The sequence below is a fragment of the Cupressus sempervirens genome, chromosome 7, assembly GCF_028749045.1.
Source record: "Cupressus sempervirens isolate cs-2001-9-10 chromosome 7, ASM2874904v1, whole genome shotgun sequence".
In the NCBI taxonomy this organism is placed as follows: Eukaryota; Viridiplantae; Streptophyta; class Pinopsida; order Cupressales; family Cupressaceae; genus Cupressus; species Cupressus sempervirens.
In genome coordinates this window covers 782533741-782561664 of record NC_143124.1, presented here as the reverse complement: position 1 = coordinate 782561664, position 27924 = coordinate 782533741, and the positions used below count along the sequence as shown (strand labels likewise).

The 27924-nt window shown below is 33.0% G+C and overlaps 1 pseudogene; it reads left to right on the top strand.

Moving 5' to 3' along the window:
• The first annotated feature begins 16344 nt into the window (after window positions 1-16344).
• LOC149549672 (cysteine-rich receptor-like protein kinase 10) lies at window positions 16345-19084 on the top strand (annotated as a pseudogene).
• Window positions 19085-27924: the final 8840 nt, after the last annotated feature.

Here is a 27924-nt window from a genome sequence, read left to right as displayed (position 1 = left end):
ATAATTATGCAAGTTGGATATCAAATCTAGACATGTTGATGATGAAGTTGAGAAAGTGGCTAGATACCTGAATGGTCTGAGAGTACCAATTCAAGATGAGATTAGCTATGTTAAGATGGATAGTGTGGAAGAGGCATATCAATTTTCTTTGAAATCTAAAGAAAGGTTTTCAAAGAGACATGATCAAAGGTAGAGAGGAAGAGGTGGCAGATTTCAAAGAAGCAAAGGAAGAACCTATGGAGAAAATAGAAGATCTAATAGTACAATGCAAGATAAAGGATGGGAAGATCAACCTATTAAAAGAGGTAATTACTCCAGAGGTAGCTATATTGGTTAGTCTAGGAATACTAATAGTGGAAAAAGAGAAGACAGATCTTGGTTTAAAGGTACTTGTTACAAATGTGGTGAAGAAGGACATAGGGCCTTTGAATGTACTAACTCTAGATAAAAGATTGGAGGTAATAGCATAAATACTTTAGCTTGTGAAGAAGTTGCTAAAACACCTAATGAACCTAAAAATGGTGAGAACCTAATGTTAAGAAGGATTTTGTGGAATGAAGAAGCTGACGAGGAACCTATTTTGAGAAGAAGCTGACGAGGAACCTATTTTGAGAAGAAGTTTGTTCAAAACCAAATGTAAGATCACTAAAAAATATTGCAAAGTAATCATTGATAGTGGAAGTTTAGATACTTTTCCATCCGAAGAGCTACTTAACAAATTATAGCTACAGAGATTGAGACATCCTAACCTTTACCATGTTGCTTGGATCCAAAAGGAGCATAATTTACTTGTAAGTTAACAATGCCTTGTGAAATTTAAAATTGGGAATTATCATGATGAAGTCTTGTGTGATATTATGCCTATGGATTGTTGTCATGTTCTTCTGGGTAGACCTTGGTAGTATGATAGAAAATCTTTGCATGATGGTAGATTGAATTAGTATACTATTTGGGTGGAAGGAAAGAAACAAGTATTGTTGTCTTTGGTGGAAAAGTTTGATGAAAGTCAGTGTACTACAGTCGGAGTATGTTTGGCAAGTATGTTTGGTAGAGGGTAAAAATCTTGCAAAGGAAATGAAAGAACATAAAGTTTTTTATGTTTTGATACCTAGAAAGACTGATAAACAAGATGAATATGGAACATGCACTTGAGATTGAACCTTTTTTGACTAAATTTCATGACATTATTTCTGATAATGTACCCGATGGTTTGCCTACTATGAGAAGTGTAAGTCATTGTATGAATTTGATACCTAGAGCCAGTTTAACTAATAAAACACCACACAAATTGACACTTGATGAAAAGATTGAGTTGAATAGACAAGTGTAAAAATTTCTAGAGAGAGGTGTGATTAGAGAAAGTCTGAGTCCTTATGTAGTACCTATTGTGTTAGCACCTAAGAAGAATGGAGAATGGAGAATGTACACTAATTCTAGAGCTATAAACAAGATAATAGTGAAGTACAAATTTTCGTTGCCTAGGATGGATGACATAATGGATAGTTTGAGTGGAGAAAATTAGTTTACAAAAATTGATTTGAAATCTAGTTATTATTAGCCAAAAATGTCTTCCCACCAGAAAATTGATTTCAAATGTTGAGCCATCTAATGGTCATACTTTTTAAATGTTCAAATGATTAAATGTTTCAGAAGGATCTATTTTAAACTTTGGTTATGTCTTTTATCCTGAGTCTAATGACTTTATTTCATGTATGCCTTTGAAACATTTCAAACTTATGGCCATGCGATTTGCACAGTCGTGATGGGTTAGGTACTAACTTGGGTCAAGGTGGCCAAGGCACGATTTCTTTGTGTTTGCATCATCACAAATTTAGTTGGTTCAACCAAAGTCAGGGTCCCGACAGGGTGATTGCATTGTTTTCGCCTGGTCATAGGGTGAGTTTGGCATACTATGGTTTAAGTCACGATAGTGTAGTAAGGGAAAAAAAAATTTAGTGTTTCAGGGATGCATTTCACACCATTAGATCTTTCAGATCTATGGCTAGTGCACTATTCTAGCATGTTAAGAAGGAAGCTATGGTTAGAGTTGTGATCAAGTGATTTCTTTGTTTTTCTTGGTCACAAGGTTAGGAGGTGAACTTTGGGTCAAAGTGGAAATGGTGTGAATGTTGTCAAGATCTCAGTCTTCACAAGGTCATGGTGGTTAATGAAAGATGTCAAGGGCAAGTTGTGAAGTAGCGATAACCAATTGGTCATGATTTCACAAGAAAAAACTATTATTGAAGAAAGGTGGTTACAAAGCTGTGATCACAGACAATCAAACATAAGATATAAGGTTGAATGTTGGCAGTGGTAGAATGGTAAAAGATGTTTGGTCCATTTGGAAAGGCTTGATGGTTGACTCCAATTGACCAAATAACACAACTAATTTGGTGCACTTATGACAATGGAAGTTGCTCCTTGATGATGGATGTGATCTTTTTGATCTCCTGCAACTGGTTTCATCATTCCCCAAGTCTCATAAATGTAAAGGAACACTCCATTGCTTCCTATTGATCCATCTATTCAGTTAGAAGTTAATGACCACCTTTCTTGACCTCTCAGAGCTTTGTTTGGTGGAAAAGTGAATTTCCAACATCTAGTTTTGTACTAGGATTAGATATTTTCTAGATTTTTAATAGTGGTTGGATGTAGTGGTGGTGAAGTGGTTCTATCAGAAATATGTAGTTATGCTTAATCTATAAAAGCACTTTTTTGTAACTTCTTGAGGTAGATTCTTCTTAGTTTTCCTTGGCATGTTTTGCATGTGCATTGTAAATTTCCTTTTTCTTTGAGCCATTTTAACTCTCTATTGTATCTCTTTTAACAATTAACACAACGTGAAAGACTTATTTGCCTCTGGTTAATGTTCTTGTTTATATTCTATAATTTGCATGATTGTATCTATTTTGGCATTTAAATGATATTAAGTGAAGTTTCTTTCTATAGCATTCTTTTGTTGTCTAACCTACATGTGGTTGTTAGAGTAAACAAGGTTTGAATCTACATTCTTTAAAGTTATGACTGGTTAACTGTACATATATGGGAAGAGGTAGGTTCGAACACCCCATTTTGGTGCATCACCTCCTTAGGATAGATTAGGTACTTACTTTCATGTATTCCTTCTTCCTTTTCTCTTCAAGTATAGTTTGAGTGCATCCTGGTAGCAGAGGAATCTGGTCTTCTCCAGAGACTCAACCTCATAGTTCAAGTCCCATAGCTTTGAGGTTGTTTGCATGTTTTACAAGGTTTTCCTCAAGTAAAAAACTTTGGACAAGGGTGCAAGCTTTTGTGGCAATAATTTTTGGCATGTTTGGTGGGAGCACATACAAAAGATTTCAATTTCACTAGTGTCAAAGAAGAAAAGTTCCAATTTGTGTTAAGAAGATAGCATTTTTCTTAGTATTTTTATGCCTTCAAGAGGCTCATATCTAAGAACTTGGTGACTCTACTCCATTCCACATGTGGCTTCTAGACCAAGTTGTTGTGATTCATGCCCAAGGTTGAAACAAGGGAATCTTCCAGAGGTAAGTTCCAATACCAGAAGCTTTCATTTTCTAATCTAAGAAGAAAGGCTAGGGCATCTCTATCACCAATTAGGAGTGCATTAGTAACACATACTCCTATAAGATCTATCTCCACTCCTTCTATTGCTAGATCTCAAACTAGAATACCATCTTCTCATATCAATAAATCAATTGTTTATATGGCTAGAGCTCATACTTTCACCATCTTTAATGGTTGAAGTCCTCTACTATTAGGCCAAAGGCATGACATACTAGTATCAACTCTTAAAAGTATACCTGAGTTTACTGGCGAAACCTCTATCTCCCCCTTAGAACACATTTGAAAAGTTGCAAATGTTTGTAATATATACAGGATATCTGAGGATGATGTTGTTGTTAGGCTTCTAGCTTCATCCCTAAAGGGGAAAGCACTACAATGGTATAGAGGCTTGCCTCATAACTCTATTGCTGATTGGGATGGGCTAGGAGCAGCCCTATCCAAGCATTATGAGGAAAAAAGTGACCACCTATCACTTTTAGAATAGTTCACACCTATCAAGAGGGCACCACATGAATGTATGATTGATATTAATTATAGATTTCATAAGACATGAGATAGAATATCTACTTCAATGAAGCCTTCTCCTGGTAATGCATTCTTGTATTATCTTAGAGCCTTCAACAGTGACATTGCTACCACTCTGCAATCTATGGGAGGGGACACTCTACCAAATTCTTATGATGTTGCCATAAGAGAAGAAAATATCTTGATACAAGGAGGCAAGTTAGCTACAAGTCCCCCAATGCCTTCCTTTCCTAACATTCCCAATCACCAGCTTGTTGTATCCCCTATTCATACTTTGTGTGCAAGTTAGCCTCTTGTTGTGATCCCAATAGCCTCCACATCCTCTAATGGATTTGATAGGATTGAAGGCATGATGCAGAAACTAATGTAGAATGTGGATAGGAGGATGCATGATCAAGAAAAGAAGATGGAGGACAACAGTGCAATAGTGCAAATAATGGGCAATGAGTTGGTGAATATGAAGAGGCAGGAAGCTCAAAATAATAGGCCTCTCCAACTCTAGAGTCAAGATCCCATTCATGGTAGATCCCCAAACTAGAGTCATGTCCCCTACAATCAAAATAGACCTATTAGCCACTCGTAGACTACAAATACAAACCTAAATAGGGCTTTAGTCCCTTAGAACAATCTTGCCCAAGATCAAGATTTTTGCCCTTGTAACTACTACTATGGATATTGCATGTGTCAGAAAGTAGAATCTTACTTGGCATTAACAATGCCAAAGCAAGCAATTGCCCAACAACATAATGCTAATGAACTTACTAATACTTTTTAGTAGGATGGTTGTTCTTTCATGAACCACCTAGTGGAAGAGCATTGTAATGTAAACCAAGATTCATGTGCTTACAATACTAGGAGCAAGAGAAGAGTTGTTGAAGATGTTACTCCTCCTCTTAATTAGGCTTCAACATTAAGTGCAGTGCCTCATGTACAAATAGTTTCCCAGCAACACAATGCTAGTCAACCTGCTAATGCTCCTCGATGATAAAGACAAAATGATAGCAAAGGACATGTGAATGACCCTCAAGTTGTTCCAGCTCAACCTTCTACATATGCAACTCCTAGGGTTTCTACCAAGGCACCTAATGCATCTTTTAGCATGATAGATGAAATTAAGAATAATAATGTGAATATTTCTACGTGGGATGTTGTGGCTATCATACCATCATAGAAGAGGCTATTGGAGTAGGAGTTGGAAAGCATTGAACTCATAAATCAGCTGCTTATCATGGAGAATGTTGTGAGTTTGGTACAACCATCAAAAGAGGTAGAAGAAAGTAAAAAGGTTAGACCACCTCCATTTTATGTTGCTTTGATTATAGGAGATAACCTAGTCCATAGTTGCATGATTAATTCGGGGGCTAGCAGTTTAGTTATGCCCAAATTCTTCCCATTCACCTGCAAGGCAAAACTGACAAAATAAAGAAAACTCTGAACTCCTAAATGAATGCCATTTAGCTGATCCACTAATTGTATCATAATCATATCTTGAAGGGATATTATTTTCTTCAACTAGGTAGAAGAAATGTTTGATGTAGAGTTCTGACTTGATCCTATGTATAAATATTTGTTACACCATTCAAGAATCTCATATGCATTTTTGAATTTAGCTTTTTCCTCAAATTTTAATTGCTCTCTACTAAGGGCTCTCTTCATGCATGCAACAGCACCATCATGTTCTCCTTTACCATGTCTAGCCTCAAGAAAACCCCACACATGTTGGATGTTAGTTTTCCTATGTGTCCTACTCAACCAATAGAACATTCTAGCATTCTTGAATTATCCTGTACAATTATCTGACCATATCCAATGTTGTGTAATTTGAATTTGTCTCTCTTTTAAATTATCATAAAAGACCTTGAAACAATATTGGAAAAACTCAGATGAATGGAGTTTGTTATCACTTATATAAAAATGGTACTCTCTCAATATTTTTTGATCCTCCTCTGTAGTATCAAGTGCATGCCTATAAACTATATGAACATAAATTGTTACTTGCACTGAATTGTAATATTGTGGTTGTACCTCTTCTTGCGGTGCAAGCATGCAGTTCTGTACAAAGTCAACAACTAAAAGTATAGTACCAATTGAAAATGTATTCTTACATATGCAAAATTGTCCATCAAGACATCTACCATATTGAGAGTGTTTAACATATTTTGGTATGATCACACTCTTAAACTCATCCATAAATGCTTGACAACTAACTTTATTTGTAACTAGATCATACCTTCTTCCAATCTTCCCATCCTTCAATGGATATTCAATAGTTTTGAATCCTTTTACCTCAACTAATTGTTGTCTAAAAGTAGTCAAAGAATTTTCATGCAAACATTCATCTAATAAAGAAAGATTGTCGCACATATCACATGTACTAGAAAGACATGCATTGAAAAGAAAGTATTGATCATTAGGTGGCTTACAAAAAAAACCTGATATGGAATCTTTTATAGTTTGAGGTTGTATTTTTATACCACATTCTTGCAACATTTCTTTACTATGCATGGTACCATGTATAGATTGAAATACATCATAATGGTAATGAAATTGAATATGATATTTACAACAACATATGATTCTTTCCTTGTTAATCCTTACATACCATGGTTTACACTTTTCAAAATATCTTTGACTAATGGTAATATTTAATACCTTACCATCTACAAATTTTTTAAACAATTCAGTTTGAGTCATGTCCAAAAGGTGTTTAGGATGTGGATCATGTATTTTTTACCCAATTCTCAATTTAAGAACATCTCTTGAATTAGGTGATACTCTTGTATTATCACGCCAAAATTTTTCAATTAAACTTTTGACTTCAATAGTAAGTTTCATATCACATCTCCGGAGTCTACCACTAGAAGTCCATAAATTATTTGCTGGATCACATTCAAAGTTAACCCTTCTCTTTACAACTCTTTCTAAAGTCTTAAAATTCACATTAAGATATCCACTTATGTTGCTAATCAGTCTTTTTTCAGATGTTGATTTGTTAACTAAAGCTGTTGTTATTGCTTGTCATGTTGCATTCTTATCTTTAGACCAACTTCTCTTTTCAATAACATCAAAGGCACTAGCAACAATGGATACAATGTGTTTTAAAGACTAATTTTTATTCCTTGGTTTTGCATACATTCCCAACCTTGTCATTAATTTTCGCATTTTAGACATTATAATTAGTTGCTACATTAGCTGACATTGAAACCCAAATTTATTATTATAAAAAAATGCCCATACAATCTATTAGCATGTGTCCTAATTTGTCTCCATGAAACCAATCCCTCAAGATGATCTAACACATCATTAGGAATATGAAAATTATGTTCAGACACTTTACTATCGTGTTGACATGTTTGTTCAGTAGTTGGTGTTTCTATGTCTACATACATGCAATTTTTATTTTCAAACACTTTACTACTTTTACTGTTAATTGGGATTTCAATATCATTTTCAAATTTTCTTGGTATTTCTTTCGGGGCATGCATTTCAATTGGAGTGTTTTGTGCATGATCATTTGACAATTGCTTCTCAAGAAGAAAATCTAAATCATTTAAATCGTAATGTGCTTCTAAAAAATGACCAATTTCATCATGAGAGAAAATTTGAGGGTTTGGAGACAGACCTGTATTGAATGCATGATTAGAATGTGCACCTAAATTTTCTTGTATTGAATTCTCTTCTTTGACCTCTTCATCCATTGTGGTATCATTAATGTCTTTCTCCTTTGAAACATTGTTCAAGTCTCTAATTCTCTATCTTCTCTCGCATTGATGTCATGCTTCATTCTCTTTATTTGCTGCAATCTCCTCATCTGTTAGAACTTTTTCTTTCTTCTTTCTTCGTTGTTTTGATCCCATATTTGCACCAATTTTGAATTTGAATTAGTAGCTTGCAAATTGTATAAGAGGAAAAGAAAACAGAATAAGCATGATAGAATTCGTTGTTGCAGATCAAAACTATTATTCAATCATTTCAATCATTGAAACTTGGTCTATGGGGCAGCTTTGGGGCCCAATGGGTACATTAGAAATGAGTACCCGATTGCTTAAAAATTGTGTACCCATTTATAAATCGGGTACCTGATTTCAAAAAGAATCGGGTACCAAATTTTTAAACAATCAGGTACAATGGTTGAAAGCAATTGGGCACCCAATTTTTGAATTACAAATCAGGTGCTCGATTCTTGAGACATGAGTGGGAATTTGGTATGGCTCCTAATTTTTGTATGGGTTTTTTCCTTGGGGAAAGGCATGGCATAGGCTTGGTCCCACCAAGCCATGCCTTTATGATCCTTTTTTTTTCTAAGGCATTTAATCGACAATTTCTTGTATTGTCGTAATTTTTTAGTCTTTCCTATTGAATTTTTTGATGAGACAAAAAACCATTATAGGTCTTACTATTCTGATTCGAAAAATGTAAATTTTACAGTGTTATTAGTTCATTTGCTATATTTCCATTATTTATTAATCAAAACTATCTCCTAAATGTTAAAAAGTGACATTCACTAAAAATTTAAAAACTTTTTTATTTTATAAATTTTTTTAAATTAATTTATATGTCATCAATCTACATACAATTCTTTTGATGTTAAAAAAAAAAAAAAATTGAAAAAAATGAGATTTTGATCAAATTATGTGGTTCGTACATGAGAGGTTTTAAAACTTACCTTTATAGCCAATTAATAATTAATAATAATAAAATTATTCAATAAAAAATTAAGAAAAAATATTGTCATCAATCTTAAGTGTATTAGGTAACTCCCTTTAAAAGGATTTGCAAAAATTCATTTATTTATGTCAAATTATGGTGTCCGTACACGAGCATCGTATGGTCCTGAAATTTGCATTTTGAAAAAGTGTTTTTTAAAGATCCATACTAAAAAAATAATCTATGATATGGGTACACAAATAAATTACATATTCAAAAACTAGATTCCGAACACTAAAAATTTTATTGCTGGAGTTTTTTTATATTCAATTTCTAAATACCTCAAATTTTGACATCAATTGAATTTTTTTTACAAAAATAGGAAAAACACTTCCACTTTTTGGCCAAAAGTGAGACCCAACTTCTTGCACTGACCTGAGTACCAAATGATGAAGATTACAAGCCCACTAATAACAAGGAAATAGTGAACTCACTAAAAATCATACTTTTCTAATGTTAGTCCTTGCTTCAGTCCATTTGAATTTAAACAAGATTAACTTTCAATTTTAGTTATATGATTAGTTCAAATTGTAATATGTTTAAAACAATGACAACAATATATTCTTTGTGAAAAGAAATAGTAGAATATGACATATGCTGAGCTTATGAAGAGCATGAATGGACCTATTAGTATGAGTGAGATGTATTCTCCCATTAGTTTTAGCAATATGGATGGATCTGTTAGTGTGAGAAAAATTCTCTTCTTCTTCAAAGAAGATAATGTGGACAAAACAGATGGAATGCAAGTTTATAGACTTGCTCCTCAAACAAGTTCATCTTGGATGAAAAGGTGAAGGTGGTTTTAAAATAGAAGTGTGGACTACCATAGAGAGGATATTTAAAGCAATGATGAACTTGAATCTATCACTTGATCATTTTAAGAATAAGTTGAAATCATGGAAAGTAGTATATTGAGTAATGAATGACTTGAGAAATACAAGTGGGTTTTCTTGGAATGAAGCAACTCAAACTGTGGGTGTTGAGGATTCTATGTGGGATGACCTTTTGAAGGTAAGATATTTTGTGTACTCTTTTGATTAAAAAAATATTGCCTTCTTATTTTAATAATGAAAGAATAACAACCTAATCCATTTATTTATGTTGCTTACATGTAAAGGAGAGAATTCAAAAATGCAAAAATGTATAAGTGGTCACCCTTCTAGTATTTCAATGAGTTGGTTGTAATTGTTGGCAATGACATTGCTAAAGTGTACATAGCTACAACACTTCTTAATGTTGAAGAAGAGCACCATATGAACGATGCATTCCACCTACTTGATCAAGATGATATCGGTTGTAATACACCTCTTGATAGCCAACCATATTTGGATGAATAGTTTTATCATTCCAATTAGTCAAGTGCGAGTGGTAGAGGTACTCCTCCACCACCACCATCAAGGAGGGGAAAAAAGAAGAAGAAAACTCTGGTTGAATCATTGAATGTGATATATGAAACTATGAAGGAACTCAAAGATGGCCTCAGTAAGCCTCAGTTTGTAAAAATAGATAAATCTGAAGAGGATAATGTTTTGAGTGTCACATATACCACTCTCAAAGTCATCCCTAAACTAAGTCGAGGTGTTTTCCTTAAAGCACAAAACACCTTTGTGCTTCAACATAAAAGAGTCAAAGGGTTCTTGATGATGGATGAGGCAAAGAGAGTGGACTGGATTGCAATGGTGTTTGGTTCAACTTAGCAATTTTACTTAGTAGACAACAAAATATTACCTAGTTTAGTTCATTTTATTGGCATTGGCATGATTGGCATTTGAACAAATTCATGTTTATGAGTTGCCTCTATTCAATGGTTTTGCATTGATTTTTTATAACACTAAACTTGAACTCATTACTGAGCACAAATTAACTAATTTTCTAAGTAGACTAGTGAAAAACTATTACATAGTTTAGTTGTTCATTTTATTGGCATTGGCATGATTGACATCTGAAGTAATTCTAGTTTATGAGATCTCTCTATTTAATGGTATTGGATAGATCTATACTTAATTGATCTACCCATAGTTTAGTTGTTCATTCATTGGCATGATTGGCATTGATCAATACATAGTTTTGTTTCTCATTTCATAGACATTAGCATGATTGGCATCTGAAGAAATTCTAGTTTATGAGTTGGCCCTATTTATGACCTCATAAAGTATTGCTATAGTTGTACATTTCATTGATATTACTAATTAGAGCTTCAAATATGATATATACATACTTGATCTATGCATTATTTCCATCTAAAGTAATTCCAATTTATGTGTTGTCTCGATTTAATGGTATTGCAATGATCTATACTTACTTGATCTATCCCTAGTTTAGTTGTTCATTTCATTAGCATGATTGGCATCTAAAGAAATTCTGGTTTATGAGTTCCCTCTATTTATGACCTCGTAAAGTATTTCTATAGTCGTACATTTCATTGGTATTGCTATAGATAATCATAGCTTTAACTATGATATTTACATACTTGATCTATTCATGCTTGGCATTGATCAATACATAGTTTAGTTGTTCATTTCATTGACACTAGCATGATTGGCATCTCAAGAAATTCAAGTTTATGAGTTGGCTCTATTTAATGGTATTGTATTCATCTCTTAGAGCACTAAAGTGGGTCCCATTATTGAGCACATATTGACTACTTTTCTAAGTAGACTAACAACAAGCTATTACATAGTTTAGTTGTACATTTCATTGGCATTGGCATGATTGACATCTGAAGTAATTCCTATTTATGAGTTGCCTATGTTTTATTGTATTGCATGGATCTATACATATTTGATCTATCCATAGTTTACCTATTCATTTCATTGGCATGATTGGCATTGTCCAATACATATTTTAGTTGTTTATTTTATTTGCATTTTAATGGTGTGTTTTTATGATGCATTTTATATTTAATAGTGTGTTTTCAAACCAGCATTCAGATCACAATGCTAAATTGGGACTCATTTGGCACTAAATTGTTACATAGTTTAGTTATTTCATCGGCATTGGCATGATTGGCATTTGAAGTGATTCTGGTTTATGACTTAGCTCTGTTTAGCAATAATGCATTGATCTCTCACCGCACTAAACTAGAACTCATTTTAGCAACAAACTTTTACATAGATTAGTTGTTCATTTCATTGGCATTGGCATGATTGATCTCTCACTACACTAAACTATCTTTACAACAACAAACTGTTACATAGTTTAGTTGTTCATTTCATTTCATTGGCATCTGTAGTAATTCTAGTTTATGACTTGGCCCTGTTTAGTGGTATTGCATTGATCTCTCACCACACTAAACTAGAACTCATTAGAGCAACAAATTGTTACATAGTTTAGTTGTTCATTTCATTGGTTGACATGATTGGCATCTGGTGTAATTCTAGTTTAGGACTTGGCCTTGTTTAGTGGTATTGCATTGATCTCTCACTACACTAAACTAGAACTCATTACAACAACAAACTATTATATAGTTTAGCAGATCATTTCATTGCAATTGGCATGATTGGCATCTGAAGTAATTCTAGTTTATGACATGGCCCTATTTAGTGAAATTGCATTGATCTCTCACCACACTAAACTGAAACTCATTACAGCAAAAAACTATTATATATTTTAGTTGTTCATTTCATTGCCATTGGAATGATTGGCATTTGAAGTTATTCTAGTTGGTGATTTGGATTTGTTTAGGGGTATTGCATTGAATCAATGACAACACTAAATTGGAACTCATTACAACACTAAATTGTTACATAGTTTAGTTGTTCATTTCATTGGCATTGGCATGATTGGCATCTTAAGTAATTCCAATTGGTGAATTACCTTTTTTTAATGGTATTGCATTGATCTATGACAACACTAAATTGGAACTCATTGCTTATTAGAGCTATAATTGAACTATACTTATGTAGAATACACTAAGTAGCAAATGATGAATGCTCATTTATAGAACTTGAGAGAGCATATGCTGATAGAAATGTGTTTTGGCAAATGATTGTAAAGTTCATGATTATGTCCCATGTTATATCTATAAGTCCTAATTTGCTGAGATATGTTTTTATTTCATGTCTTCTTGTCCTTATTTGATTTCCTATGCATGTTCTTGCTGACAAGATTATCAAAAATATTGAGAAAGTGCCTTTTTTTTGTGTTTTTTTGGTAGATGATTGTATAGTTCATGATTATGTCTCATGTTATGTGTATATTCCTAATTTTCTTGTATATTTTTTTATTTGTTGTCTTTTTTTTTCCCTATATGGTTTCCTATGTATGTGTGCTTCCTAATAGAATTGTCAACAGTATTGACAAAGTATCTTTCTTTTGTGTTTTTCTAATTGATCTTGATTTTTTGTTATTATGCGATGACAAATGTTGATAGAAAAATGAGCTATCCAATGATTATTTATTGTTCATGTTTGTAAATGGTCGATATTTCTAATGCTACTCCTTGGTGTATTCCATTAAAAAATAATTAGGTTTTACTTTTTCAAGCATGTTTAGTTTGTATATGCCAGATTGACCATCTAACAATGCAGATAGTAATGGGAAGATTGAGAAGCATATGAGAGGGTTGCTCACTAAATGTGGGGCATAAGGGTGTAGTGCGTGGATTTCCCTATTTTTTAATATTTAACTGTGTGTTTTCACACCACCATTTAGACCATGGATATTGTTTGTGTAGACTATGGATTTCCCCGCATTTTAATATTAAAGGGTGTGTTTTCATACCACCATTCATATCATGGATATTATTCTTCCATCTTCTATCTCATGCTACATATGTTATTTTGAATTATTAGTCAGATCCATAATGTGAACATATTTTGAACACTAGTGTTTTGTAGTTTTTTTCTAGGATCAAATTGTTATTTGAATTTTGGTATCTATTTATAATACTTGTGTTTCATAATAAAATAAGAGTAAAAAAATCTACATTAAATTCCAATTCCAATTCGAAAATGAACAACCAAATGCAAGAAAGGGATTTTCGTAGTCATGTTCTGTTCCAATTCCAATTTCTAAATTGGAAACCAAATACAATAGATGGATTTGTATATTCATCTTCCATGTCAACCAAATAGTCCAAATATCTTCCCAAAATGTAAAACTAGGTTTCAAAAACCTGGTTATGAGATAATAAGGTTTTGAGCTAAATTCATCTTCCCCAACTAGATGAGGCCTATATGTGATTCCAAATATGTACTTGATAATTTTGAGTTCATGTGTGGAAAGAGGTTCCTAAATGTACTACCATCTATCAAGTATACTCCTCAGCATTGCCCCTATGGAGATCATTGCAAAACTAGATCAATTTTTCAATATTGCTCAGTACATAGGTTATGCGATTGATGTTGATGTAGTGAATGGTGGCATTATGATTGAACTAATTTTATCCTACTTTGTAGTCAACAAATTGAAGCCAAAGAAAAATAATCAGATATAATTCTATTATTGCATTAGATACACAAAAATTCAAGGATTCAAGTCCTGGCCCATACAATCACTGTGATTTTTTTTTGGTTTTCATAGAGGTTTTTTGCCTATCATTTGTCTTTTCATTTCATTGAGTAGCACATAGAACAAATTTATCACTTGGGAGATGATAAGGATATAGTAAATTGGATACATCAATTGACTTACTCAATATCTTTTGCAGGTTTAAGAGATGCATGTATCATATCCCTTAGATAGATTTGAATCAAATGATGTCATCACCAAAAAGGGTAGCTTCGCGTAGCTTCACTTGATTCATTAACCACTCATGGTAAGTAGCTTTCCCTCCAATCTTTCTTTTCTAGCTCATCCTATAAAAAAATGATATTATAAGAGAATAATTCTTATGCCAGCCATGGTCTTTTTCAAAATATCAATCTATCTACTTCTATCTAGGACATTGTTTGAGTGCCTCCAATAATATTGAATCTATTTATCATCATAAATTTTATCTTTCTCAAATGCTCTCTTTATCAAAATTGAAAATTTTATTATTTGTCTTTTGCAGCTTTGTAAAAATCGAAATTGTTCTTTAGGTATTGGCAGGAACTTTGCTGCCCTACAGCTCTTGTTTCAATAGAATTGTTTTCTTTGAATTTCAAATGGACTACCAAATATCCTAGGTTAATTTTTGTCTCCTACATAATAATTAATTATATTTAACCTTCTTTAATTTTAATTTTGTTCACTTATATCTTTAAAAGAGTAGTCTTCAAAGAGAATAATAGTATATTTGAAACATGGGTCAATGAGTTTGACTCAAAATCACACAGTTAAATCCTAATAGCAATATCACAGAATAATAGTATATCTGAAAAATGAATGAAAACATAGAGAAGAAATCAAAGTTCAAATTTATTTTTTTCCACTCTTATAACATCCAAGCCTACTCATTAATTAAATCGTCTATATTAGAATCAAAGTTCCTCAATCACTATTATTTTCTTCGTTAGGCAGAGATTCTCGAACGCAAATTAGTCGTATTCCAAAGTCAACAGTCTCCAAGCACGTTCTACATTTGTACATGTCACTTTCCTCCAATCTGCCAATGTCGATTTAGTATATTATTTCGAATGATTTTATTATTTAATATATATATTGTATAGAAGTCTTCCATAAATTTGATATATTTAGATATAATATTGCTGAACTTATTTTTGGTACTTATTAAAGTTGTTAGAAGTACAATGGGAAAAGTGGAGATTTTGAGGATTGGATTCGAATCCTGTACATGTAGCAGTTACTTCAAAAGACCATTTCCATTCTACCAAATAGTAAAAATATGCTCTCATCATCCAATTTCCTATCTTTGAAATAACAATGATATTTTTCTTGGGCTACTCATAATAATTATTAAATAACAACTTTAATTTTGAACATAAATATAAATAAATAATATTTCTAAATATTTTTCAATTTGCTTGCATTCAAAATTAATAAAATATATAATAAAGACCAAAAAAGAAAAAATTAAGTATCATATTGACAATTTTATAAAAATATATTTAAGTTGTCAATGTCGGTGTCACACACTTAACAAGATTTGATCTTGGGTGGGTTCTTTATAAATCTTTTAACTTCATTAGTACACCAAAAGTCCATTATAAAATTTTTAAAAAAATTGTCAATTCATAAGGTCCAATATAATTTTAGCTTCTCTAACACGACTTAAAAATAGAAAAAGCCAGTAATGCCATCAAATTGAAGATCTAATTCCACTTGTTCCAACCAAGACATTAAAGCCGTTTTCTCAAAAAGGCCAAACGATTTTCTTATTAAAGATAAAAAGTTGAAAGGTTCATCTCTAAATAGATTTTCACTTTTTAAAAAAAATTTTATGGAGGGTTGTGAGACATGAACTTAGAGCCAAGGACTGAAGGGCATCCCATGATCGTAGCCTCATTCCTAATGGTGTCAAAACCTTGCACTCAGCAAGACTTGATTCCTGATGGACTTTTTGTGAGCTATCCAACTTTACCAATAGACCAAGGGCCATTGACTTTTCAATAAATTTTTAACATTTATGCCATTGGATATCTCTCCTCTTTAAAGATAGAGATCATGAGCTTCACCAGATCCTCCTGCGAAAATGTTTTCCTTTGTTTATTCATTTCTATTTTGCTCATTATTCCATGCAAGGCGGCGGATACATATTGCAACACTGGATCCAACTTCACACAAGGATGTAATATGGAGCAAAACAGAAACACGGTAGTCAACAATCTTGTCCGCCACGCGGCCTCATCTGGCAGTTTCAATACAACCGTTTCTGAACAAAGGCCCAAATCAAATTTACGGCCTTCTTCAATGCAGGGGAGATGTCATAACTGAAAAATGCTCCGCTTATTCGTTGGACATCAATTCTACCATTCGACAGTTGTGTGCAATGCTGCTGCTGCACTGATTTTTGTGAATGACAATTGTTATCTGAGCTATGCTCCCTCTAATTTTATCGGACAACTTGATAACACCACTGAGTTGTAGCGTATAAGTGGCGAAAACGCCACAAATCCTGCTGCTTTTAGCTCTGCTGTCAAGCGGTTTTTCTCTAATTTGGCTGCTAAAGTGGAGGAGTGACCAATTATGTTTGCATCTGGCTTCACTTCTGAGTATTCTGAGATTACTAAGATTTATGGGCTCATTCAGTGTAGGAGAGATATTAATGGCGAGGATTGCAGAGGTTGTATGGGAAGAGGAAGTAGATCTCTGTTGAATGCGAGTGCAAATGGGTATCGTGGTGGAGGTGTAGGTAGGTTTGGAAGTTGTCTGGTTATTTATCAGACTTACCCTTTCTATGCTTCAAACTATTTGGTGCCTCCAACAATGTCCCCATCCTCCAAAATTCTGCCTTCATCAAGTACTGACTTTTGTTTGGGTTTTGATATGGGAGTTAGGAAGGCTTAAGGGGTTTGATTCAATTAGAAATGTTAAATAACTTCTTTCTCTTTCTAATCAGAACTGGTACATATTTGTTTTTCTATATTTATTTTTAATATATGATGTTTAAGAATGATGGCTAGATTTACTTATTCTAGATTATATCATATGAAATTGACCATTTGTATTGTACAAGAGGCTTCAAACAAGATATCCATAATTTTATGTTCTCTTGGTGGTTTGATAGCCCTCATGTTATTGTTGGGATTGTTTTTTACCGTGGTTAGAAAGTTGAAGACTAACTCAAAGGAAATTTATGGGAGAGATCGACCACAAGGTATTTCATTAGTTTCCTTTCTTTGCAAATTGGTTTTTGTTTTGTTATTTTCAGAATGAAATCTCAATCTGCATATAGCAATCACAAATTTTAAAGAGCAGGTAGATAGGGCTGCACCCACCTTCTATGATTAGGTTTAAAATGATAACTCTTAGTAAAAACCTTATTAAGCCTTATTAAACCCAACATATCACTTTTATATTCAAACTTAAGATTTCTCTAGGGGACATGAAACCCATACAATTTATTTCAATTGTCTCTTTCAAATCTGTTAAAATTTCCTTCATTTTCTTAGCTCTCATGTACATGTGGGCTTCAATGTATAGGCGGAGGAGACTGGCCGTTTAGTCAGGATGGTCAAATAAAATTTAGTTTGGAAACTTTACGAGTTGCAACTAGAGATTTCTATGAGGATAACAAGCTTGGAGAGGGTGGATTTGGCATTGTATACAAGGTTAAGCTTCCTCATTATTTTGGGTTCAATTATATATTGACTTGTTTTCATATAATGAATTAAACTAGACATGCTTTATCTTGGTTGTTAACATATTTATGCTAAATCTTGTTTATTCTAGTAATCAGAATTTTAGAGGCAATTGTTTGTATAACTTATTGTGATAACTCTGTAGCTTTTTGAGTCAAACTCATTGATCTATATTTCATGAGTAGTGGTTTACATGAACCCATCTCTCATGAGAATGTATGGACACTTAACACTCATTGTCATAGAGATGAAGTATGAAAACTTTATGTGAGGTCACACATCCCAATACTATTCTAGTTGAAATGTATTTAACTACAAAATTTCATTCATAATTAAACCCACTCTACCTAAACACCATCTATAAAACCTTCAACAAATGTATAACCCATATTACCCATATTCACTAAGTTAGATTGTCTAATTTAATTGATCAACTGACACTATGTGAAATCTTAGGGCACTATGCCAGATGAAAGAGAGATAGCAGTCAAGAAGTTGTCTTTACAATCTCCACAAGGGAAGCAAGAATTTGAAAACGAAGTCAAGCTGTTGACTAAGATTCAATAGTAAACTCTTTTGAATCTTCTTTTATGTTGCATAGAAGGATTAGAAAGTTTTCTTGTTTACGAATACTTAATCAACAAGAGTCTAGACAAAATAATATTTGGTGGGTAACTTCATTTTATCTACAACACAAATTCAAACAATTACATAGAAATGTTTATTCTATTTTCCGTAACAAATGGCTTAAACATCACCCATTAAGCTGCATTCCAAGACTAAAAGTGTTAAATAATCAAAGTTGATTTATTTTTTCCAAGCTTAATTTTTGTCATGCTAAGATAAACTAAATTGAATGTTTAGATTCACGGTAGAGCAAAGAGCTAAATTGGTAGCAATGTCTCAATATAATAGTTGGAGTAGCTAATGGGATTTTGTACTTACATGGTAATTCCCATCCATGAATCATTCATTGAGATCTCAAAGCAAGCAACACTTTTTTGGATGAACAAATGAATCCCAAAATAGCATATTTTGGAATAGCAAGATTGTTTCTAGAAGACAAGAGTCATGTTAGCACATGAGTTGTTGGAACATAGTAAGACTGTCAATTATTATTTTTTTTAAAAATCTCAAAACAATGGCTTTACCCTCATGTGTTTATCTTTTCATAATGAATCACATTCTCATTTGATTTCTTTGACTAGCTTATATATATACTTATATATATTATGCTGAGAGTAATCGTTCTCAAGGTGCCTATTTTCATTAAATCCAAGGATTAATTTTTCTCAATTGGGATTCATGAAAATAGGCGCCTCGAGATTGATTACTCTCAGCGTAATATATATATATATATATATATATATATATATATATATATATATATATATATATATATATATATGTATGTATGTATGTATGTATGTATGTATGTATGTATGTATGTATATGTATATGTATATGTATATATGTATATGTATATGTATATGTATATGTATATGTGTATATATATGTGTATATACATATACATATACATATACATATACATATACATATGTATATATATGTATATGTATATTATTCAATATTTTATTTTTTAATTCTATTTATGTTATTTATTTGTATCAACTTAATTCAGTTTTATTTTAAGGTTATTGTTACGTAAAATGTTATATTCAAGAGTAGAGTTATGGTTACGATTAGGGTTAGAAATAGAGTTAGGGTTAGCATTAAGATTTAAATTAGGGTCAAGGTTAGGGTTAGGGCTATTGTTAGGGTTAGGGTTAGGGTTACAATTAGAGCTAGAGTTAGGGTCAGGATTAGAGTTACAATTAGAGTTAGGGTTAGGGTTAGGGTTAGGGCTAGGGCTATTTTTAGGATTATGACTATTGTTAGGGTCAGAGTTAGGGTAAGGTTTAGAATTTGAGTTAGTTGGTGTTAGGGTTAGCGTAAGGACAAGGTTAAGAATTAGGGTTAGGGTTAGAATTAGAGTTAGTGTTTGAGTTAGAGCTAGAGTTAGAATTAGAATTAGAATAAGGGTTAGGGTTTTAGTCAAGATTAAAGTAAGGGTTAAGGTTAGAGTTAGAGTTTTGAGTCAAAGTTAAGGTTAGAGTTAGGGTTAGGGTTTTAGTCAAGATTAAAATAAGGGTTAAGGTTAGGGTTAGAGTTTTGAGTCGAGGTTAAGGCTATAGTTAGGGTTAGGGTTTTAGTCAAGATTACACTAAAGGTTAGGGTTAGGATTAGAGTCTAATTATCCAGTAGAGTTAGATTTATAGTTAGTGTAAGATTTAGGGTTAGAGTTAGGGGTACGGTTAGGGTTAGGGTTAGGATTTTAGGGTTAAGGTTAGTGTTAGGATTAAATTTAGGGTTAAGGTTAGGGTTAGAGTTAGGGTTGGGGTTAGAGTTAGGGTTAGGGTTAGAGATATGCGTATAAAAAGGGTTAGGGTTAGGGATAAAATATGAGTTAGGGTTAGAGTTTGAGTTATGGTTAGGGTTATAGTTTGAGTTAGGGGTAGAAAGAGCATAAGAATTATGGTTAGGATTAGGGATAGACTTAGGGTTTGAGTTTGAGTCAGGGTTAAGGTTAGAGTTAGGGTTAGGGTTACAATTACACCTAGGGTTAAAGTCTAATTATGGTAGAGTTATATTTAGGGCTATAGTTAGAGGTAGAGGTAGGGTTAAAATCAAGGTTAGGGTTAAGGTTATAGTTAGAGAAAGGGTTAGACATAAGGTTATCATTATGGTTATGTTTATATATAGAGTTAGGATCAGGGTTAGGGTTAGCGTAAGGGTTTGAGTTAGGGTTAAGGTTAGAGTTAGGGTTAGGATTAGGGTTAGAGTCTAATTATGCTAGAGTTAAATTTGCAATTAGAGGTAGAGGTTAGAGTAGGGTTAAGGTTAGTGTTAGGATTAGAGTTAGGGTTAAGGTTAGGATTAGAGTTAGGGTTATGGTTAAGGTTATAGATAGGGGTAGAGAAAGTTTTAGGATTAGGGTTAGGGTTATAGTTTGAGTTAAGGTTATAGTTAGAGTTAGAGTTTTGGTTAGAATTAAAATTAGGGTTAGGGTTAGAGTTACAAATAGATTTAATATTATGGTTAGAGTGTGAGTTAGGGTTAATGTTAGAGTTAGGGTTAAGGTTAGAGCTTTGAGTCAAGTTGAATGTTAGATTTAGGGTTAGGGCTAGGGTTAATATTAAAGTACAATTATGCTAGAGTTAAATTAATAGTTAGAGTTAAGGGTACGGTAGGGTTATAGTTATGATTATGGTTGGAGTTAGACAAAGGGGTAGAGAAAGGGTTGGATTTAGGGTTAGGGTTAGGGTTAAGTTTGTATATTGAGTTAGGGTTATATATAGAGTTACATCAGGGTTAAGGTTAGGGTACAAGTTTGAGTCGAGATTAAGGTTAGGGTTAGGGTTAGGGTTTTAGTTAGCATTAAAGTTAGGTTTAGGGTTAGGGTTATATTCTAATTATGGTAGACTTATATTTAAAGTTAGAGTTAGATTTAGGGTTAGAGTTAGGGGTAGAGGTGGTGGTAGGGTTATGGTTAGTGTTAGAATTAGAGTTAGGGTTAGGGTTAAAGATAGGGTTAAGGTTAAGGTTAAGATTATAGTTAGGGTTAGAGATAGGGGTACATAAAGGGTTTGGGTTAGTGTCAGAGTTAGGATTAGGGTTAGGTTTAGGTTTAGGATTAGTATATGAGTTAGGGTTAGAGTCAAAATTAGAGTTAGGATTAAGGTTAGGGGAAAAGTAGGACCATGATTAGAGTTATAGTTAGTGTTAGGGGTAGGAGAAGGGGTAGGGTTAGGGTTAGAGATAAGGGTAGAAAAAGGGTTAGGGTTAGGTTTAGGGTTAGAATATGAGTTAGGGTTAAAGTCTAAGTTACAATTAGGGTTATAGTTTGAGTTACGGATAGACAAAGCCTTAGAATTATGGTTAGGATTAGGGTTAGGGGAAAAAGTAGGACCAAAAGTTAGAGTTATGGTTAATGTTATGTCTAGAGTTACATTTAGGAGGGCAGTTTGTTCTTGTTATACATGCCTCTTAGCATAATAGAGAAATATAAGAATTACAGTGTTCCTTAAGTAGTTTTATAATTTTATCAGTTACATTTATAAATAGACCATTATTTAATTTAAATTATTCTTAGCAAGAATAGTGTACAATGAAGGGCTACTAAAGGTTATTGAGATAATGATTACACTTAAAATGATTTAAAATGAATATTATGCTTTAGAGTAGGTTAATTGTTACAAATCACACATCAATTTTATACATAATTTAATGATCAACATATTAATGATATATCCCATGTAAAAACTTTAATAATACAAACATAAAGGTCAAGAAAAAATGTTTAAAATATTTTCAAGTATACTTGAGAAGAATTTGAGCTAAAAAGTTAAATCATTTATTTATTATTCCGAGACATAGATGAAAAGAGAACTATATCTCCTAGTAAAATTATCTAGATAAAGTAATAAGTGAAAATTTGAAAGATGTGAAATCATCATATGGACCATGTGTATAGTTCTCCATAATGATGTAAGTACATCACATATTCTTCAGAGATTAAAATCATATTATGACCTTTGTTTGTAATATGATCATCATAGACCTCTTTCATCATGGGTGAAAATGCATCTACTTTTGTAGATGTTTTGTGTATGTATTTGGCAACATCTTCCATCTCCATTATCTCTATCTCTTGTACATGATCAATTGATAAAGTTGCATTCTCAAGGGCTTTTACCATAGTTGTACAACACTGTTTAATTATTCGGGCACACTTCTAAAATTGTGTCTCAAAAAAAAGATTTGATTCTATAGAAGAAGTTGGACTCATGTTGACAATGTTTGACTATCTATCAGAGGTTGCCATGCCTGAAAAAAATCATGGAAAATAATTTAGAAAGCATTAGCACCAATAAAAAAGAAGAAAAAATGTATACTTAATCAGAGGGATATAAATTTTAAATCAATAATGGTTTTGAAAAAACATAATAGGTCACTTAGTATAATCAGTTCTGGAGAAAACCAAATTTCATTAAAAATTTTAATGAAAATTTGGGTATTGAAACATGGTAATATTATGACCATTCATGGACAGTGAAGAATAGACAAACATAGTTTCAAATATTGAGTAGCAATGTATTGGTTGAAAGTCATGAAGCACAATTGTTATGATTTATTTCAATCAAAGAATGTCCTTCTAATTTGAATTAATATTATAATAACTACCTTAATTTGAGGACCCAATTGATGATCATAGTTAAATTAACAAATTAGAGAATTAGTATAATTAAATTTTAGCCTAATAGTACTTGCAACCATTAAAATGTGCAAATAATAAGGTTATTATGCTGGATTGAGCATATCCAATTATAGTTGTCGTTAACTATGGAATATGAACTATCAATGTACATAATAAGAATAACAACATAGTAGTTCATGATGATGATCACATAATGTAGTAGAACAAATAAATCTTTATTATTAAATTAAAATGTTTGAAAATGTCAATGATTTTCAAGACTTCTTAGTCTACATTCTTCTACTTTTCTCTTTGAAAGTTGTTTCCCACTTTTCATTTTCTCATAGCGGTCATATGTAAAGGGTGGCATTATCCTCAAACCTTCTAGTGACTTAACACAAGATACAGCCACAAAAGTTAATCCTAATCTTTCTCTTGGACCTATGTCAATTGTGTCTTTTGAAAGAGTTAGCCCTTGAGATTTGTGAATATTTAATGCCCATGCCAACCTTAATGGTAGTTGGAATGTCCTACCCCTTTGCAATGGTGCTATTGATGTTATGTTTGGATGGTGATCATTAAATGGTACTCTAGACTAATTTTATCAAATTCAATTGTAACGTATGTTGGTGGCTCAGGTGGAGGGGTTCTTGGTTTGTAGACAATATTTCTTATATATCCCAACAATCCATTCACAGGACCAGCTTATATCCATAGATTTGTAGTCAACATTACTCTTGAATTGTTACTAATCAATAATGTAATATCAAGTTCTTCGCTTGATAAATCTTCATTTCTATTACCATTCCTTGACTTGATTGCAAGGCTACATGCAACTAGATATCTTAGAGAATACAACATCCTCATGTTATGGTTACAAACATTATCATTTGTAGAGAATAAATGCATTGTCTTATCAAACTCATCATTTCTTACAACATCTAATCTTATAGGTGTTCTTGGAATGAGCAAGTTCTAGTCATCTATTTGTGGATTCACATCTCTCACAATTGTGAGAAGCTGACAAAATATTTGTTGTTGGATATTTTCTCCATCTTGCCTAAATACTTTATCTAGTGTAACCACTATCCTAAATTCTTGCCATAATAACTTTACCTACCTATTGCTATCATATGTTGGTCTATCATTAACAGGAGGTAATTGCCCCAAATCACCAACTGAAATAATAGATACACCTAAAAGATAGTGGCAAAATTTTTAGTTACGTACATAAAGTAAAATCAAAGGATATGCATTCTATATGACCAATTCTAATAAGAATTAGGAGACATCAATAACACCATGTGATGTAAGGAAAGGGATACCTCCAAAGCTTATGTCTTCTTTATGCGAGAAGGCTTGTCTAAGTTGACTATCTATATTTTCTTGCATGTTTTGGCCAATGAAGCTCATTTCATCAATAAAAATATATTTGATATTTTACATCTCTTGTTGAAAGCTTGTAAGTCTTGTCCCTTGTAGTTGGGCAAAATCTGTAATTGGAATCCACAACTTTGAGTGAATGGTAGATGCTCCTATATTGAAAGTTGCAACTCCAGTTGGTGCAAGAAATATAAGAGGAGAAGGATTTGTCATCGATGTCATCTGAAGAGATTAATTGATGACACCAATTAGAAAAGACTTTCTCATTTCTTTAGTTCCTCAAATTATCATAAATAAAGGATTTCCCACCTAATTGCTATGGTAGTGTGTTAGAATAATGTCAACTGCCTTTTATTGCTTGTGACTGAGAGTTGTAAAGTTGATAAACTATGCAATGTCATCATACATAAGACATCCATGCTTTTTCATTTCAAGTACGAAATTTATTGTGTAGATTGTCTCCTATTCACTTTGATATTCATTGCACCAATTTGTATTTCTATCAATATCTCTTCTTCCCAACATGGCAATTTTAGAAACTAGCATATGTTGACCACGATGTAACCCAGATATTATTTCCCACTCATTTTCTATAGTATTTTTTTGAATGGCTCCACTGTCTTCTATCTCTGAATCACTTGAAGGTTCATTATTTTGTGCATGTTCTTGCCTTTGGACATGCCAAGGATTTTAGTTGAGTGAGTCCCAATCTACTACTATAGTATCATCATCATGACCAATGTCTCTCTCGACATTATGAAAAGGTTTGTATACTAACTATTAGTGTAAATTATTATTATTTACACTTTACTTAAGTTTACTTAGGATAAATGCATTTATTTATTAGTTGTCATCTAAGAGTTAGCATACTTTTACATATTGACTTGTTGACAACGTATGAGTTTGTTCCTACCTTGTCATACTTATCCTCTTGTTTGTGTGGAGGATAATCCACCTTTTATGGATGTATGCTGAGTTGTCATTCTTATCTCCTAGCACTTTCTAGTTCATTCTAGAAGCTTCCTAGAGGCCTTTATATGCAGGCTCTCCTAGTGTATTTGCATATCATATTGTAGAACAATTTACATTTTATTTGAGAATACAATTTTCTTATTTTAAGTTGAAACCCTTATCTCTTCTTTTCTTTTTCTTCTCTGTGATAGTTTTTCTATGTGCAGGTGATTTGAAGGCTTGTGGATTTGATTTGGGTATTTTCTCAAATCCTACATGGTATCAGAGCCAAATCTATTGTAGCTTGTTTAGTATTTGGAGAAAATGGAGAAAGAGGTTTTAACATTATAGATATGATTTTTTTTGGGTTTTTTTCTTTATTTTTTGGGGGTGTGATGACAATGACTCAGAAAAAATAACTACAAAAGTGATATCTCCCTCATATAGACTCATTTTTTCGAGCAATTGTTTTTTTTTTGGGGTAGAATTTCATGATCTACACATTGGTGCAGGAAGTTTGACATTTCTATTCTTGAATGTTTCTGCAACTCAAAAATCCCAATTTTTGCACCTTCAAAGGCTTCATCCAGGCTCATATGGACACATATTTCAATGCTATTTTTTAAAAAAGTGCATGATTTATTGTCTACTTTCCAAATCTAGAATCAATTTGGAGTAATATTGAGCTCCTATTTTTGATGTTGAAGTAGAGGCTTTTGTTTCCTCCCTCTTTGCATTTGGCATCTAGGTTCTTTTCTCCATTTTTTAACTTTGCATAGTTGTTTCTTTGGTATTTGAGGGATATCTTTATATGTTGTGGGGGGCAAAATTTTCTTTTCTGTTATTTACTTTAGAATAGACCGTTCTACTTTTGTCTTCTTCTCTCAATGTTAGATCCTTCTATGACCCGACTCACACCACACAACTATCACACTAGGAAAGCATAAATGACTAGGCTTCTTATATCATGAGGCTTATGGTCATGTCTAGATGAGAACCAACCTGTTCAGCTGCACCTTTTTGAGGTTCTTCAGCACAAAAACAAAATGGATGAAGCTATGGGATTGATTGCATTGAACATCTTAGATAGACTATTGTTTCACTTAGATGGTTTGACCACTCCACAAGCTATTTGGACCAAGTTCTACAACTTGTTTGGCATAGTGAATGAGTTTTGGGTATTACAACTTGATGCAAAGTTGAATTCTTTGTCACCAGCCAACTTCCCCACCATTGAGGACTTCTTGGTGAAGTTTCAATATCTTATTATAGTTTTGCAGGGATGTGGGAAAAATGAAACAGATGATGAGTGTATCTTTTTGGTACTCTCAAAGTTGCAAGGATAGTATCAAATATTCTCTTCCACTTTCTACTCCAGTGTGGATGCCTTGGGTACTAGAAATCAGATGCCTTTTTTAAAGATATTTTGTGATAGGTTAACTCGTGAGCAGCCCAAGATCACTCAGATGGATTCACCTACAGGTCCACAGTCACAAGCATTGCTTGCCAAGGATACACAAGAGTAGAAGCTGAAGTAGATATTAGATTCCTCTTCTCAACACTCTACTAGTCCATCATCTTCTACTAAGAAGAATGAGAAAAAGAAGACTGAGATTCCTACCTATTCCTATTGTTAGAAGGGAGCTCATGATGAGTCACATTGTTTTTAGAAGAGATTTGATGGTTATGAAAATAGATTGCAGATTTGCAAGCTCTTATTTAGAAGAGCATTGTTTCCTCTTTATCCTCTTCTATGTCACAGGGGTCTACCTTTTAGTCTTCTTCCACATCTACACCAGATTTTGGACAGGGTCATGCATTACGGGCATCCATTGCATCCCCTTCCTAGGTACCTTGGATACTAGATTTAGGTGCTTCTCACCATATACCATCTTCTCAAGGTGTCTTCTCTACTCTTGAGGCTTCTCCCATACCTCATACTCTCTTGGGGAATAAAATTGACCTACTAGTCTATGGAAAAGGTTGAGTTAGCATTCAGGATGGAACATTCAATGATGTATTACTTGTTACATCTTTGTCTGCAAACATTCTCTCAATTACTTAGATTACATGTAGTGGATCAGGAAAGGCAGTTGAGTTCACTATAGATTCAGTCTTCATTCAGGATAGTGCAATAGGAGGCCTTATTGCTGTAGGGATAGTTGATTATTCCACCCGTCTCTACACCTTCTTGCACTTTGGTCCACCATCTCCATTGTCAAAGCACACTTCTTCTCTTTTACAAGAGCATCATGTGGTGCAATCAGGATACTTGAACCTTTGTATTGTTCTTGAGATCACTATTTTGCCTCCCACACCACATATGGTTGAGGTCTTTTCTCTTTAGCG